Raw genomic sequence first — 17,914 nt, forward strand, 5'->3', positions numbered from 1 at the left:
TGAGCATGGTGGCTCATGCCTGTAATCCCAACACTTTTGGAGACTGAGGGGGGAGGATTGCTTGAGCCCAGGAGTTCAAAACCAGGCTAGGCAACATAGTGAGACCCTCATCTATACAAAAAAATTAAAAAAAAAAAAAATAGCCAGGTATGGTGGCACATGCCTGTTCTGCCAGCTACTTGGAAGGCTGAGATGGGAGGATCACTGGAACCCAGGAATTTGAGGCTGCAGTGAACTATGATTGTGCCACTGTACTCCAGCCTGGGCAACACAGCGAGACCCTGCCTCAAAAAATTAAAATAAAATAAAATAAAATAAACAGGAAGTGGCAGGGCATGGTGACTCACACCTGTAATCCTAGCACTTTGAGAGGCCAAGGTAGGTGGATCACTTGAGGTCAGGAGTTCAAGACCTGCCTGGCCAACATGGCAAAACCCTGTCTCTACTAAAACTACAAATTAGCTGGAGGTGGTTGTGTGCACCTATAGTCCCAGCTACTCAGGAGGCTGAGGCAGGAGAGTTGCTTGAACCCAGGAGGCGGAGGTTGCAGTGAGCCGAGATCACGCACTCCAGCCTGGGCAACAGAGTGAGACTTGGTCTCAAAACAAAAACAAACAAACAAAAAACAAAACACACACACACACACACACACAGGAAGCTATCACATAAGTCAAGATTTCTGGTATCTCTTGGAAAATACAGCACAACTTCCAAATGCTTGGAACATCTGACAATTTGTCTATACTCCCAAGAAGAAAAACTTGGCTGGAACTAAGAGGTACCTGCCCCTCTCTACTGGCCCAGATCAGGGTCTGGGGTGTGGGGCAGATACCTCTCAGCTGGGCCAGTGGAGAGGGTCAGGTACCTCTCAGCTCCAGCCAAGCTTTTCCACTTGGGTCCTGTGTTCCCCCTATTACCCACAGTCCCTACCACTCCCTATTGCCCCACACCAGGACCCATCACCCATTATGTTAATCTGCCTGTAGGCATTTGCATTTCAAAGCTCTGGCCTAGTGGTGAAGAGACATTGGAATGGCATGTCCTTTTAGGTGATCTATTGTAATGCTGGTGCATTATCCCCTTTTTACAGATAAAGAAACCTGCCTTTAGGGAGGTTAAGTCAATCAACATTTTAACGAGGCTGGATTAGAACCCAAGTCCCTTGACTCCAGGGTCTAGGCCCATGCCCCACCCTGGCCAGAGTTCGTTGTGAGAGAGAACTCAACTGCAGGGGCAAGAGCATTGTGGCACCAGGGACCTGGAGGGGAAGTGGTAACAGGCACGGAAGGCCAGACCTCCTCACACTCACTCATCTGTGAGAAAGTACAAAATCAAGAGAAAGCTGGCTTAGGAGTGGCACTCAACAGGTGATCTGAGTGGCACCCACGGCCAGGTCCTGGCAGAGGACAGAAAACAACTGGGACTCCTCAGCCCACGGCAGCTCCCGGTGCCCAGCCACCCACAACACAACCGTGAGTAGCTTTTTTTGTTGTTTATTTTAGGCTTCTTCCTCATTCTCCAAAACCTGTATTTTTGTTTGTTTGTTTGTTTTTGAGACAGAGTTTTGCTCTGTTGACCAAGCTAAAGTACGGTGGCACAATCTCGGCTCAGTGCAACCTCCGCCTCACAGGTTCAAGCGATTCTCCTGCCTCAGCCTCCCGTGTAGCTGGGATTACAGGTGCACTACCGCGCCTGGCTAATTTTTGTATTTTTAGTAGAGACAGGGTTTCACCATGTTGGCCAGGCTGGTCTCGAACTCCCGACTTCAGGTGATCTGCCCACGTTGGCCTCCCAAAGTGCTGGGATTACAAGCATGAGCCACTGCGCCTGGCCAAAACCTGTATTCTTACTTTATGCCTTCCCTCCAGGGACACAAGAAGCCAGGTGGGCCTGTGTGGGGCAGGGGATAGATGTCATTTCAGGACACCTGGGGTTGTGGAGGACCAGTCGCAAGAATGCTCAGGGCTGGCATCCCCCTCCTAGGACCAAGAATCAGGACTTTGGCTTTCATTTCATTACAGAGACAAGAATCACACACACACAGATGGCCTTACTGTGTGCCAGGTGCTGCCTGAAGAGCCTTTAGCGGTTTGATTTATTTAATCCTCACAACAGCTGTATGCAGTATGCGCTATCACCGTTGCCCACTTGATAGGTGGGGGCTAGGTGACTTACCGGAAATCACACCGGCATCGAGTGAGAGCATTGGCTTGAGCCTAGGCACTCCGGCTTTGTGGCCCACCCTTCAGCCACCAGGCTATCCTGCCTTACGAGGTGTGAACTGCAGCAGTAGATGGGGGCCAGGAAAGGACAGGGGCTGGCAGAGGCCTTTGAGATGACCAGGTGAGTCCCGCGCTCTCATTTTATAGATGGGGAGACCACAAGGTAGTGTTAGGGGCACACTGGACTCAGGAGGCCAGGGGTCTGCTTTGGTGTAAGTTCCACTCAGTGGAGGGAAGAGCAGTATTTTCCAGTGTGCCCTGGGGTCAGCGTCCAGGTCTGAATCCCAGCTCTGCCACTGGTAGCTTGATGACCTCAGGCAAATCACTCCATTTCTTTCCTGCTCAGCTTCTTCTTCTGAGAAATACGGGCCTGAGAAGGTCACTCACAGGCTTGTTGCGAGGGTTGACTGTCTGATGCGGGCACAGGGCAGGCAGCGGCACAGGGCTCAGGAAAGGCTGTGGTGGAGAGTTTGATTTTCACCCCATCTGCTCTTGCTGTGGATTTGAGATGAGGATAAAATGAGGCCTGGCTGCTTTTCCCTGGAATGAGTGGCAAGCAGACACGTTGGCAGCATGAAAGCCAGGATGCAGGCTGGGGAGAAGTTCAGGGAGACCTCAGGAGGTGGAGTCCCAGTAATCCTGGCCCCAGCTCTGTAACCACCTTGTGGCTTACCAGAGTGACCCCCTAACCTGCTCTGGGCAGGCGAAGCATATCCTTTACCCTTTGGCCGGCTAAGGCCAGGCTAAGGCAGTGAAGACGGGAAAATGAGAGCCTGGCTCAGCCAAGCACAGCCCTCCAGCGCCAGCCCCCACTTTTCCCTCCTCATTTTACAGTACCAGTCACTCTTGCTGCACGCCGTCGGGTGTGCATAAAATGGTCTTTCCTTTATTCAGATGAAGTCACATTCAATAGGACCCTGAGCCTCATCCCACTGGGCTAGGAGGAAATGAAATCTCCAAGTCCACTGAGCTTCCCTCACTCCCACCCCCACCCATGCACACTGACCCAGAGGACACACAGAACATGAGCGTGAGGGAGGCTCCTGGGTCCTCCTACGACGGAAGCCCATTGCCCAGATGGGCTTGATTGTCTGAAGTCCAGCCTTGCCCACTTCCCTGGCATGCCTGGAGTCCAGATTCTTTGTAAGACCTGAAACCACTGTGTCTCATTTTGACATCCAGGATGTATCACCCAGTGACTTCCCCCAGAGGTCCTGCCGTCTTCCCAGAAAGCAGAGTCTAGGTGCCCATGACTTCTGGTCCCCTCCCAGCCAAGGACAATCTCTCCTCTCCCCTTGGCTGTGGATGGCAGATGGACACTCTTCTCTCCCCACCCCCCACCCACGTGGCCTAACCTCACTGCGCTCAGGTTCTCAGGAAAGGACAGGAAGAAGGGTTGTCTTCAAATAGCTTCTGCTTCCTACTCTCACCCCTGAAAAAAGTCCCTGAACCATGAGACACAAAGGGCACTCTGAAAAGAGACAGGCAGCCCTATCTTACAGATAAGAAAAACCAAGCCTCAGCAGCAGTGTTGACTTGCTCAGTGTCACATAGCCAAGGAATAGAGGAGCCAGTGTGAGCAGAGTCCTGCGCTGTGGGTTCAGAGCTTGTGCTATCAATCACGTGGAATCACATGGAAACCCAAGTCTCCCTCATCAATTACTCAGGCGACCTGGGGCAAGTCACATCACCTTTCTGAACCTCAGTTTCTTCAACTCTAAAAATGACGCTATCATAGCATTCCCAACCTGCCTCAAAGCGGCTCTTGTTTTTTTGTTTTTTGTTTTTTTCTTTCTTTCTTTCTTTTTTTTTTTCTGAGACAGCGTTTTGCTCTTGTTGCCCAGGCTGGAGTGTAATGGCGTAATCTCAGCTCACTGCAACCTCTGCCTCCTGGGTTCAAGCGATTCTCCTGCCTCAGCCTCTCAAGTAGCTGGGATTACAGGCATGTGCCACCACGCCCGGCTAATTTTGTATTTTTAGTAGAGATGGGGTTTCTGCATGTTGACCAGGCTGGTCTCAAGCTCTCGACCTCAGGTGATCTGCTCTTGTTTTTTTCTTAAGCGAACACTGATGAAGCATTTACTACACATGTGAGCTCTGTGACCGTTCCTCATTCAGTCCTCACCACAGCCTAGGAGGGGGCTGCTATCACTAACCACATTTGCAAGGTGAGAAACTGAAGCTCACACAAGCTTAAGACTTGTCCAAGGGGCTGGGCATGGTGGCTCACACCTGTAAGCTTGGCACATTGGGAGACCCAGGCAGGAAGATAGCTTGAGCTCAGCAGTTCAAGACCAGTCTAGGAAACATAGTGAGACCCTATCTCATATTTTTTATTTTTATTTTTTGAGACAGAGTCTCTCTCTGTCGCCCAGGCTGGAGTGCAGTGGCGCAATCTCAGCTCACTGCAAGCTCCGCCTCCCAGGTTCACGCCATTTTCCTGCCTCAGCCTCTCGGAGTAGCTGGGACTACAGGCGCCCACCACCATGCCCGGCTAATTTTTTGTATTTTTAGTAGAGATGGGGTTTCACCATGTTAGCCAGGATGGTCTCGATCTCCTGATCTCGTGATCCGCCTGCCTCGGCCTCCCAAAGTGCTGGAATTACAGGCGTGAGCCACCGCGCCCGGCTAGTGAGACCCTATCTCTACAAAAAAAAAAAAAAAAAAAATTAAAAATTAGCCATGCGTGGTGGCACATGCCTATGGTCCCAGCTCCTCAGGGGGCTGAGGTGGGAGGATTGTTTAAGCCTCTGGGAGATTGAGGCTGCAGTGAGCTATTATTGCCTGGGTAACTAAGCAAGATACTGTTTCAAAAAAAAAAAAAAGGCCGGGCGCGGTGGCTCACGCCTGTAATCCCAGCACTTTGGGAGGCCGAGGCGGGCGGATCACAAGGTCAGGAGATCGAGACCACAGTGAAACCCCGTCTCTACTAAAAATACAAAAAATTAGCCGGGCGTGGTGGCGGGCGCCTGTAGTCCCAGCTACTCGGAGAGGCTGAGGCAGGAGAATGGCGTGAACCCGGGAGGCGGAGCCTACAGTGAGCCGAGACTGCGCCACTGCACTCCAGCCTGGGCGACAGAGCCAGACTCCGTCTCAAGAAAAAAAAAAAAAAAAAAAAAAAAGGAGAGAGACTTGTCCACAGTCCCACAACTGGTGGTAATGGCAAAGCTGAGACTCAAGTCCAGGTCAATCTGGATCCAGAACCAAGCCATATTGTGGTGGGAATCAAATAGGAGAACGGGAGTGGAAATGCCTCTAGGTATAGAGATGCAGTGCAGGCTCGGGGACTCATCATCAGGGTTGTGTTTACTGTGTTGCTCGCCAGGCTGCGTTTCAGATGCCATCACATGGACAACCCGAGAATCTGTGCAAGGGAGGAAATTGGGGGGATAGCATATGAATATGGCTGGCTTCTCTCCCCCCACCCCAAACTGAGCATGCCTGGAGTCCAGATTCTTTGTAGGACCTGAAACCACTGTGTCTCATTTTGACATCCAGGATGTATCCAGTCTGGCAGTCCAATCTGAGCAATCCAATCCAGTCTCGTGAGGGGTCCACTCTGTGCCAAGACCCTGAGGCTCTAGCCCTTGGCCCAGGTGACTTCCTGTTTCCATGATGACCTCCGACAGACCTTCCCTGACTATGCGTAGGCATTATCTTATGTAATCCTCACCTCGGTCCTGTAAAGGCAATTCTCTTTCTCTCCCCAAGCTATAAATGAGGGCGCTGAAGTCTCGGGAGAGGGCAGAGTGGGAACCCACACACAGCCGAGGCTCTCAGCCCCCAGTTACGCTGCAGGGACCACCAGAAGAGTAAGATCAGGTCTCAGCCTTCTTCCAGCAGAACCCAGAACAGTGTAAAACTGTTCTCTTTTCCCTCCATCTCCTGGAGAAAGAAAGGATGTACTCAGTCCTCACGCCAGGCAGCAAAGACCTCAAATGCCAAGGAGAGAAAATGACAGACAAGGGCAGATTAATGGGGGAGGAACTGCATAGTGGAGTTAGGGCCAAGCAGGGAGGGAAGGATTCCCCAGCAGTCAAGGGAGTGAAGCCTGCTGGGGCCCCATCCTGTCGGGGAGGACGTGGGTGAGCCCATGAGCAGAGGGGACTTCGTGGTTCGGTGTCCTGTGAGCTTCACGGCTTCTCCTCCCCTCCCCTACCTGCTCCCACTGCCCAGAGAGGAGGTCTCTGATCTTCTGCTCATACAGTGAGTCAAAGGCAGCTTTTCCCACTCCCTCACCCCCACCACCCCACCTGTCCCTCAGAGGCTCCCTTGCCTCCCTAGAGGTTGAGGCAACCCCTAAGTTCCTCTTTGAGAGCCACAGCTGCGTTCACAGTGTTGCCTCAGCCCAAATTCATTGAGTTTGTCCTCTGCGTCTCTCCCTGGGCCTGTTTGGGTCCTGGAAAATCTGATGGAGCTGGAAGCTGGGGAATAGAGCCCACTGAGAGCAAGGGAGGAGCCAGAGGGTGCTTCACTGACCTTCTGTAGCCCTCCCTCCCTTCCAGTGGGCCCATTTGACAGATGAGGCCACTAAGGCTTAGACACAACAGGCAGAGACAGGAGTCAAACCCAAGTCTATCTTCCCACTACTTTCTACCAGCTTTTCCCACTAGGGAGGGAGATGTTCCAGAAGGTTCACATCATTAGAAGGTCTTGATGCCTGGATGCCTGTTTCCATTTTATTTTTTTTTTTTTTTGAGACGGAGTCTCGCTCTTTCACCCAGGCTGGAGTGCAGTGGCGCGATCTCGGCTCACTGCAGGCTCCGCCCCCCGGGGTTCACGCCATTCTCCTGCCTCAGCCTTCTGCGTAGCTGGGACTACAGGCGCCTGCCACCTCGCCTGGCTAATTTTTTGTATTTTTAGTAGAGACGGAGTTTCACCGTGTTAGCCAGGATGGTCTCGATCTCCTGACCTCGTGATCCACCTGTTTCCATTTTTTAAAACTTAGTGAATAATTACTGTAATATTTAAAAGATATTTTTCTCAACGTGAGATCTTCCTAGGATAAGTGGAAGAATCAAGTCCGGCAGGTATAACCAGGCATCACTTGAGCCCAGGAATTCAAGGCTGCTGTGAGCCAAGATTGTGCTACTGCACTCTAGCCTGGGTGACAGAGCAAGATCCCTATCTCAAAAATAAAATAAATATTTAAAAAGCGATAATTGGCCAGGCATGGTGGCTCATGCCTGTAATCCCAGCACTTTGGGAGGCCCAGGCAGGCAGATCATGAGGTCAGGATATCGAGACCATGCTGGCCAACATGGTGAAACCCCATCTCTACTAAAAATACAAAAATTAGCTGGGCGCAGTGGCACGTGCCTGTAATCCCAGCTACTCAGGAGGCTGAGGCAGGAGAATTGCTTGAACCAGGGAGCCAGAGGTTGCAGTGAACCAAGATCACGCCACTGCAGCCTGGTAACAGAGGGAGACTCCATCTCAAAAAAAAAAAAAAAAAAAAGCAGTAGTTAGTGGTGATGGAACAAACTATCTCATGACTCACGACCAGGCAATTAATCATTCAGCTACAGCTTTGGCTGATATATGGCTTTACATTGTTTTTGCTCTTAATATGAATCATTTAATTGATACCCTTACTGAGCCAATGATTAAAGACAGCATAAGAAACTGATATAAAAAACACAAGGAAGCTGGGAATGGTAGCTCACGCCTGTAATCTCAGAACTTTGGGAGGCTGAGGTGGGCGGATCACTTGAGGCCAGGAGTTTGAGACCAGTCTGGCCAACATGGTGAAACCCCATCTCTACTAAAAAAATACAAAAATTAGCCAGGTGTGGTGGCGCGTGCCTGTAATCCCAGCTACTTGGGAAGCTGAGGCCGGAGAATTGCTTGAACCCGCGCAGCAGAGGTTGCAGTGAGCCGAGGTCGCACCACTGCACTTCAGCCCGGGCAACAGAGCAAGACTCCATCTCAAAAAAAAGAAAAGAAAATACAAGGAAATGACAGTGTTAACTCCCCTGCAGATTTGCTTCAAGATTCTTCTTTTTTCTCTCTTTTTTTTTGAGACAAGGTCTCCCTCTGTCACCAGGCTGGAGCGTAGTGGCATGATCTCGGCTCACTGCAACCTCCGCGTCTCAACCTCCACCTCCCAGGTTTAAGCGATTATCCTGCCTCAGCCTCCCATGTAGCTGGGTTTACAGGTGCATGCCACACGCCCGGCTAATTTTTTTGTATTTTTAGTAAAGATAGGGTTTCACCATGTTGGCCAGGCTGGTCCCGAACTCCTGACCTCAGGTGATCTGCCCACCTTGCTCTCCTAAAGCGCTGGGATTACAGGAGTGAGCCACCATGCCCGGCCTGCTTCAAGATTCATAAATTACATTTATCTGATCAACTTTCTTATATAGTATATTAGAGAAATCCTAGTACTTCACAACGTTTCAAAGGTTGGTAAGAAGAGAGAAAGATGTATTCTGTCTTTTCCTGTACTGAGTATACAAGAGATCTACACCTGCAAGGCATATACAGAAAGGCATGCAAATAGGGGCCTGAGACATACTTTTTCTTTTTTTTTTTTTTTTTGACACAGAGTCTCACTTTGTCACCCAGGCTGGAGTGCAGTGGTGCAATCATGGCTCACTGCAGCCTTGACCTCCTAGATTCAAGCCATCCTCTCATCTCAGTCTCTCAAGTAGCTGAGACTACAGGCACATGCCACCACTCCCAGCTAAATGAGACCTATTTTAGCTCATCATATAGCAAACATAAAATTACTTTTAAAAAGTATAAATTGGCCGGGTGCGGTGGCTCATGCCTGTAATCCCAGCACTTTGGGAAGTGCTGAAGCTCAAGGTGGATCACTTGAGCTCAGGAGTTCAAGACCAACGTGGGCAACATGGCAAAACTCCATCTCTAAAAAAAAAAAAACGAAAAAGAAGTTAGAGAAAAATTTTAAACGATACACTTATTGTAAATAGTACATTTGATTTAAAATCACTTCCTTTTTCATGGGCCATAGAAAATTATGGAATGGCTCCAGTAGTTTCCACTGGGGTTTATAAAATTGAGTGTTCTATGTCCCATATATCCCGTTTAATCCTCACAACAGTCCTGAGTGGAGGTATTTTCATTATTCCCATTTTACAGACAAGGACAGTGAGGCTCAAGGAGACGACGTAATTTGCACGAGAGACCACAGCTTTAATAAGGGGCAGGAGGCAGGTACAGTGGTGTGGGCCTGGAATCCCGCTACTGGAGAGTCTGAGGGGGGAAGACAGCTTAAGCCTAGTTCTCCAAAAAACATCAGAGTGGGAGCAGAATCAGAACTCACAACTATGACTCAGGCTGCCTCTGTCTACCTATTTCCTCCTTATTCTCAGTTGGTTCCGAGGATAAGTTCAGGACCAACTGAGAATCTGTGTTCAGAACCAACTGAGAATGTCTTTTACACAGAACAGGAATGGGAACTAGAAATCCAGGCCACCTTGCAAGTTTGGCTCCCGAGGCCTGAGACTGGCTTGATAGAGTGTCCCGTGATCCCGCTAGATCCCAAATCCCAGGCCAGAAATTGTAACATGTGTTCGTTGTTATGGTCCCAGGGACCAAAAGCCAACAGATGCACAAATGCACCTTAATTAATTCTATCATAGAGAGGTAGAAGGAACTCACAGGAGGATCAGCTCCCCAGATGTCTGGCCTATCCCTGGCTGTTCCTCGTCTCTCCATGACCTGAGTCCCCATGCTAGGTTTAATTCATCCATCAGCTTCTGCCCAGCTTGTCCCTTTGTCCCCTCTAGCCCCTTTGCCACCACTCACAGATCTTATCAGCCCCATGAGTCAAGCCTCTCTGCTGATGCTGGTTTCCCCAACTACAGAACAGGAGTGATACTAGTCCCCCATCATGGATTTGTTGTGTAGAATATATAAGTTAATATATAAATATATATAATATATAAAGAGCAAAGATGGCCAGGCGCGGTGGCTCATGCCTGTAATCTCAGAACTTTGGGAGGCCGAGGCAGGTGGATCACCTGAGGTCAGGAGTTCAAGACAAGCCTGGCCAACATGGTGAAACCCCATCTCTATTAAAAATACAAAAACTAGTTGGCATGGTGTCGGGTACCTGGAATCCCAGCTACTCGGGAAGCCGAGGCAAGAGAATCGCTTGAACCTTGGAGGCAGAGGTTGCAGTGAGCCGATATGCACTACACTCCAGCCTGGGCAGCAGGGCCAGACTCATCTCAAAAAAAAAGAAACATTAAGTGCAGAGAATAGTGCCTGACACACAGTATACAGTAGGTGCAATTTCAGTATTAGTTGCTACTATTGTCATAATCACCAGAGTGTTTCAAGAGCTGAGCCTCCATGGCTCTCCACATCGCTTCACAAACTCCCCTCTTCTGTTCTGGGAACCAGCCTGAATTGCAACCTCAACCCCCCACTGATGCAACCCTATAAGCAAACCAGAATCATGGCTAGGGCAGGGGCTCTACCCTTTGGGATCTGGCCAAGCCAGGAAGAGGTAGAGTGGCCTGGAGGCAAACCGCAGATGATTCAGAATGTTCACCACGTGGTTAACCCTGTCTTACTCCTGCTTTAGAGAGAAGCCACCATGAAAAGTCCTCATCATCAGGGGACAGGCCTCTTTGTCCCCTGGTTATAATGCCTTACTTTGTATGCAAGTTTCCTTTCCTACAGAGAGCACTTCATGGACGGAATGGGTGACTGGCCACTTCCAGGTGTGATTTTAACAACGCCCCTCCCATGCGCAGACAAATGCATACTTCCAGATGGCTGACAGATTTCACAGCAACAGGCTACCCTCAGGGTGAAAGAGATCCACACATGCTTATCAGTCATTTACACTGTAATATCACAGAGCATCAAATAATTTTCTGTAGTAGACTTTCTTTGAAAGAGGGAGATAGGCCTTTTAGTTCTCGTTATAAAAATGAAGATTGGCCAGGTGCAGTGGCTCACACTTGTAATCCCAGCACTTGGAAGCAGCACCAGGTGGATCACCTGAGGTCAGGAGCTCGAGACCACCTGGCCAACATGGTGAAGCCTTGTCTCTAATAAAAATGCAAAAAAATGAGCTGGGCGTGGTGGCAGGCGCCCGTAATCCCAAGCTACTCGCGAGGCTGAGCCGGGAGACTCACTGGAACCCAGGAAGCAGAGGTCGTAGTGAGCTGAGATTGCACCACTGCACTCCAGCCTGGGTGACAGAACGAGACTCCAAAAAACACAAGTAAATGAACAAAAAAACCAGAGGATCTGAGTGACATCACCTGGATCACAAGGGAGCTCCCTAGTGGGGCAAAGCTAAGATGCCTGTCTTCAGGCAGTGTGAACTCTGGAATCTGGTAAAGCAGAAAATGGGGAGCCCAAATGCAATTTTTCAACATTTCAAAGGGCCCCCCAGAAAGATTAGAGAGAAGTCCCCGGGAGAAAGCCGCAGGAGCCAGCTGATCAACTAGGAGGCAGGCCCCTGTGACAGCTGCAGACCTGGGCACAGGTTTGGGTTCACATCGGACTCTGCCCTTTTGTGCAACCTCAGACAAGTCACTGCATCTTTGCGCCTCGGTCTCCTTGTCTGCAAAACAGAAATGATGATAATAGGACCACCCTTCCTGACTTACTGTGAGGATTAATTGCATTTTACACAACTAGCTATTGTTAAAGTGAAGCTCCCCACAATCACATTCTCACCCTTGCATTTATGGCCTGGCAGGTTAGGTTCTGCAAGGCTGTTTCACAGATACTATGAGTAGCACTTTTGATATGTTAACCCAGGCATGCCCTTCTTACTGATTGTTAAAAAAAAAATGTAAACTGGGGTCACCCAGTTTACATTACACCAGCCTGTCACCCAGGCTGGAGTGCAGTGGCACGATCACAGCTAGCTGTAGCTTCAACCACCTGGGCTCAAGTGGTCCTCCCACCTCAGCCTCCCAAATGTCTGGGACCACAGGCATGCACCACCACTCCTGGCTAATTTTTTTTATTTGTAGAGGCGGGGTCTTCCTATGTTGCCCAGGCTTGTCTTGAACTCCTGGGCCCAAGGGCTCCTCCCACCTCAGCCTCCCAGATTGCTGGGATTACAGGTGTGAATCACTGCACCCGGCCTCACTTTGAAAATTAGAAAGCAGGTTACCCTCCTTGAGGATGCTGGCATGTGTCAGAGAGAATACCTCCAACCAATCCATTACGAAACAGTTATTGCTGCGGCCGGGCCTGGCCCGGCTGCGCTAGGCTAGGCTCCGGCAGGATCGCAGGGGTGGGGGTGGTAGGGGCACGGGTGGCAGCCCCTCGGGTCGCAGCGCCGCTGCCGCCGCCCATGAATGCTGCTGCCCCTGGCCTGCCTTCACCGCCCGCGTCGCTCGGCGCCCGATCTCCCTGCTTGTGCTTGCAGAGCCGCTCCCGAGGCCCCGGCGCGGCGCGAGGGCGCGGGGCGGGGGTCCACAGGCGCCGAGGCTGCCCCCCCCCCCGGCGCCCCGCCCGCGAAGATGGCGGCGGAGCTCTACGTCCCCGCCAGCGCCGCGGCCGCGGTCCTAGCCAACAGCAACGCCGGCGCCGTCGTGGGCAGGAAGGCCGGGCAGCGCAGCCTGCACAGCGCCCCCGCGCCCGCACCGCCCACACCCGGAGAGCCCCGAATGGCGCTGCCGGTCCACGATGCGCGAGAGGAACGCGCTCATATTCAACAACGAGCTCATGGCCGACGTGCACTTTGTCGTGGGACCCCCGGGGGCGACCAGGACCGTGCCCGCCCACAAGTACGTCCTGGCTGTCTGCAGCTCCGTCTTCTACGCCATGTTCTACTGGGACCTGGCGGAAGTCAAATCTGAAATTCACATTCCAGACGTGGAGCCCGCAGCCTTTCTGATCCTGTTGAAGTACGTGTACAGTGATGAGATCGATCAGGAAGCCGATACGGTGCTGGCCACTCTGTACGCTGCTAAGAAGTACATTTTCCCGGCATTGGCAAAAGCCTGCGTCCCCTTTCTGGAGACAAGTCTGAAAGCCAAGAACGCCTGCGTCCTGCTGTCCCAGAGCCGGCTGTTTTAGGAGCCCGAGCTAACGCGGCGCTGCTGGGAGGTCATCGACGCACAGGCCTTGATGGCCCTGCGGTCCGAAGGCTTGTGTGAGATAGACCGGCAGACGACATTGGAGATCATTGTCACTCGAGAGGCCCTCAACACCAAGGAGGCGGGGGTCTTCGAGGCCGTCCTGAACTGGGCCAAGGCAGAGTGCAAGAGGCAGGGGCTGCCAGTCACCCCACGAAACGAGAGGCATGTTTTGGGGCGAGCCCTCTATCTGATCCGAATTCCAACCATGACCCTAGAGGAGTTTGCCAACGGCGCTGCCCAGGCAGACATCCTCACTCTGGAGGAGACCCACACCATCTTCCTGTGGCACATGGCCACCAACAAGCCCCGCCTGGACTTCCCCTGATCAACAGGAAGGGCCTCGCCCCGCAGAGATGCCACGGATTCCAGTCTTCTGCCTACCGCAGCTACCAATGCCAGTACCGTGGGCGCTGTGACAGCATCCAGTTTGCAGTGGACAGAAGGGTATTTATTGCGGGGCTGGGCCTGTATGGGTCCAGCTCTGGGAAGGCTGAGTACAGCGTGAAGATTGAGCTCAAGAGGCTTGGGGTGGTTCTGGCTCAGAACCTGACCAAATTCATGTCGGACAGATCCAGTAACACCTTCCCGGTCTGGTTTGAACACCCGGTCCAGGTTGAACAAGACACCTTCTACACGGCAAGTGCTGTCCTGGACGGCAGCAACCTCAGCTACTTTGGGCAGGAGGGGATGACGGAAGTGCAGTGCAGAAAGGTGGCCTTCCAGTTCCAGTGCTCCTCGGACAGCACCAGCGGGACTGGGGTCCAGGGTGGGCAGATCCCTGAGCTCATCTTCTATGCCTGAGGTGCCCGGGGAGGCTGCAGCAGGTCGGCGAGTGGGTGGAGGGGAAATCAGGACACTAACTGCTTCTTGACACCATGAAAGGCCACACTTAACCTTGTCTTTCTTTGGCATGTAGTCAACTGAAGCTTGATTCTGTGAAGTAGGCACCTTCTCCATACAGCCAGAGCTGGGGGATTGGAGTCTTAGGCATCTCTGGTACACTGGGGTGCACGTCTCAGGTGGAGGAAGATTTAGGGCACAAGACAGGCCCCAGATCCCCTCCCAATGGCACCCATGCCACCTGCTTTGAGGGGTTGGATGTTCCTGCCACCCTCTTGGATACTAAGTGGTTCCAAGCTTAAGTGTAGACCTTCCCTTCAAATCTAAAATCGGCAAAAAGTCACTTAAAATAAGGGACTTCTGTAATAAAGGTTGCCTAAAATTAAAAAAAGAAAGAAACAGTTACTGAGCAGTGACCATGGGTGAGGCAGGTGCAGTTAAGATACAGGGGTGAACAAAACAAATAATGAGCCCTAACTCCCTTGGAGTGACCATTCTAGTGTCCTATTACTCAAATCAGTCTCCCTATGCATTCGAGGATCAGAGTTTTTAAGGACAATTTGGTTGGTTGCTGGAAGCATGGCTCAGTAAAATGGTCCAAGGTGGGAAGGATAAAAATGAGATCCGGGAGGCCAGGCGCCGTGGCTCATGCCTGTAATCCCAGCACTTTGGGAGGCCAAGGCGGGCGCATCACCTGAGGTTGGGAGTTCAAGATCAGCCTGATCAACATGGAGAAACCCCATTTCTACTAAAAATACAAACTTGGCCGGGCGTTGTGGCATATGCCTGTAATCCCAGCTACTTGGGAGGCTGAGGCAAGAGAATCGCTTGAACCTGGGAGGTGGAGGTTTCAGTGAGCCGAGATTGCACCATTGCACCCTAGCCTGGGCAACAAGAGTGAAACTCTGTCTCAAAAAAAATAAAAAATAAAAAATAAAAAATGAGATCAGGGAAAAGATGGTTGCCCAGAGGTATAAGAGAGAACCCGTGCCCCTCCGTCTATAAGCCTCTAGGGGTTCACCTTGCCTGCCGCCTAGACAGAGCCGATTCATCGACAGGAGAATTGCAATAGAGAAAGAGTAATTTATGCAGAGCTGGCTGTGCGGGAGACCGGAATTTTATTATTACTCAAATCAATCTCCCCCAGCATTCAAGGATCAGAGTTTTTAAGGACAATTTGTTTGGTTGCGGGGAGCCAGTGAGCCAGGAGTGCTGATTGGCCAGGGATGAAATCACAGGGAGTCGAAGCTGTCCTCTTGCGCTGAGTCAGTTCCTGGGTGGGGGCCACAAGATCAGATGATCCAGTTTATGGATTTGGGTGGTGCCAGCTGATCCATCAAGTGCAGGGTCTGCAAAATATCTCAAGCACTGATTGCAGGAGCAGTTTAGGGAGGGTCAGAATCTTGTAGCCTCCAGCTGCATGACTCCTAAACCATAGTCTGTCTGTCTTTCTTTCTTTCTTTCTTTCTTTCTTTCTTTCTTTCTTTCTTTCTTTCTTTCTTTCTTTCCTTCCTTTCTTCCTTCCTTCCTTTCTTTTCTTTCTTTCTTTCTGACGGAGACCCCTCTGTCGCCCAGGCTGGAGTGCAGTCATGCGATCTCGGCTCACTGCACCCTCCACCTCCCAGGTTTAGGTGATTCTTCTGCCTCACTCTCTCCAGTAGCTGGTATTACGGCGTGCACCACCACACCTGGCTAACTTTTGTATTTTTAGTGGAGACGGAGTTTCAGTATGTTGGCCAGGCTGATCTTAATTCCTGACCTCAAGTGATCCACCCGCCTCAGCCTCCCGAAGTGCTGGGATTACAGGTGTGAATCACCACACCAGACCCTAAACCATAATTTCTAATCTTGTGCCTAATGTTAGTCCTACAAAGGCAATCTAGTCCCCAGGCAAGAAGGAGGTGTACTTGGGAAAGGGCTGTTATCGTCTTAGTTTTAAACTAAGTTTCTCCCAAAGTTAGTTCAGCCTACGCCCAGGAATGAACAAGGGCAGCTTGGAGGTTAGAAGCAAGATGGAGTCGGTTAAGTTAGATCTCTTTCACTGTCTCAGTCATAATTTTGCAAAGGTGGTTTCACATCTAGGCTGCCCAACTTCTGTGGTCAGGGTCTGGCACCAGATATATGAGTCTGAATTCTGACTCTGCCATTTACAAACTTTGTGACCTCGGCAAATCCAGTCTAGCTGAGCCTCTGGTTCCTCACAGATAAGATCTTGAAAATGAGACAATCTATCTCCAACAGCAGTTTGGAGGATAAAGAAGACAGTGCATTTCTTTGTGGTAACAACATTTAAAATCTACTGTTTTAGCAATTTTGATACGTGTATCGTAACATCACATTGTATTCCATAAATATATACAATTATTATTTGTCCATCAAAAATAGAATGAAAACATTTAAAAATAATATATAGTACCGGCCAGGTGTGGTGGCTCGCGCCTGTTATCCTAGCACTTTGGTAGGTGGAGGCGGTTGGATCAACTGAGGTCAGGAGTTGGAGACCAGCCTGGCCAACATGGCGAAACCCTGTCTCTACTAAAAATACAAAAATTAGCTGGGCATGGTGGTGCACTTCTGTAATCCCAGCTACTCAGGAGGCTGAGGCAGGAAAATCACTTGAACCCAGGAGGCGGAGCTTGCAGTGAGCCGAGATCACGCCACTGCACTCCAGCCTGGGCAACAGAGTGAGACTCTGTCTTAAAAAAAAAAAAAAAAAAAAAAAAGGCCGGGCGCAGTGGCTCATGCCTGTAATCCCAGCACTTTGGGAGGCTGAGGTGGGCGGATCACAAAGTCAGATCAAGACCATCCTGACTAACATGGTGAAACCCTGTCTCTACTAAAAATACAAAAAAAAATAAAAAATAGCCAGGCGTGGTGGCGGGCGCCTGTAGTCCCAGCTACTTGGGAGGCTGAGGCAGGACAATGGCGTGAACCCGGGAGGCGGAGCTTGCAGTGAGCCAAGATCGCACCACTGCACTCCAGCCCAAGTGACAGAGTGAGACTCCATCTCAAAAACAAACAAACAGAAATTTAAAAATATATATATAGTATGGATTTGAACAACAACAGAAAAGGACACAGTGCTTGTGAAAGGTCTTTCACAGTGCCTGCCACAAAGGAAGCACTCAGCAAAGAGTGGCAAATTTATTTTCTTCACACAGTTTAACCACGACAATACATTGCAACAGTTCGCATGCTAAAGCAGAGATAAGAATCCAGTTGCCTTCTCATAAACCAGACAATTAAAGAGATTTGCCACAAAAAGTTATTTTCATTTAAAAATATGTTACTTCAGGGTGGGCATGGTGGCTCATGCCTGTAATCTCAGCACTTTGGGAAGCTAAGGCGAGTGGATCACAAGGTCAGGAGTTCAAGACCAGCCTGGCCAACATGGTGAAACCCTGTCTCTGCTAAAAACACAAAAATTAGCCACGTGTGGTGGCACACGCCTGTAGTCCCAGCTACTTAGGAGGCTGAGGTGGAAGAATTGCTTGAAACCAGGAGACAGAGTTTGCATTGAACCGAGATTGCACCGCTGCACTCCAGCTTGGGTGACAGAGTGAGACTCGGTCTCAAAAAAAAAAAAAATTTCTATTAACTTGCAGTAGGATTATTAATTTTTTTAAGTTCTCAGTTTTAGTCTCTAATACAGCAAGTACTAATAGGTGTAACCTACATCAACAAAAGCTCTTTAGTGCCGAGGTAACTTTTAAGACGGTAAAGGGTCACTGAGACCACGAAGTTTGAGAACTGCTGCCCCAGGCTTTC

At 50.4% G+C, this 17,914-nt stretch overlaps 1 protein-coding gene and 1 pseudogene across 3 annotated transcripts in view; both read left to right on the forward strand.

Annotated features, from left to right (window-relative positions):
* The first annotated feature begins 1,018 nt into the window (after positions 1-1,018).
* CNR2 (cannabinoid receptor 2) overlaps positions 1,019-17,914 on the forward strand; it is a 43,398-nt gene continuing 26,502 nt past the window's right edge. The window contains exons 1-2 of one of the 3 annotated variants that reach the window (XR_010118914.1): positions 1,066-1,472; positions 2,022-2,343. The gene's annotated coding sequence lies outside the window, so the exon portion shown is untranslated. Of the gene's footprint in view, positions 1,473-2,021; positions 2,344-5,720; positions 5,869-17,914 lie in introns of all 3 variants that reach the window. The other 2 variants (XR_010118917.1, XR_010118915.1) reach the window with 2 other exon arrangements.
* Positions 12,245-16,748, forward strand: LOC129472302 (BTB/POZ domain-containing protein 6-like; annotated as a pseudogene).

This window comes from Symphalangus syndactylus, chromosome 22 (assembly GCF_028878055.3).
Source record: "Symphalangus syndactylus isolate Jambi chromosome 22, NHGRI_mSymSyn1-v2.1_pri, whole genome shotgun sequence".
Classification (NCBI taxonomy): domain Eukaryota; kingdom Metazoa; phylum Chordata; class Mammalia; order Primates; family Hylobatidae; genus Symphalangus; species Symphalangus syndactylus.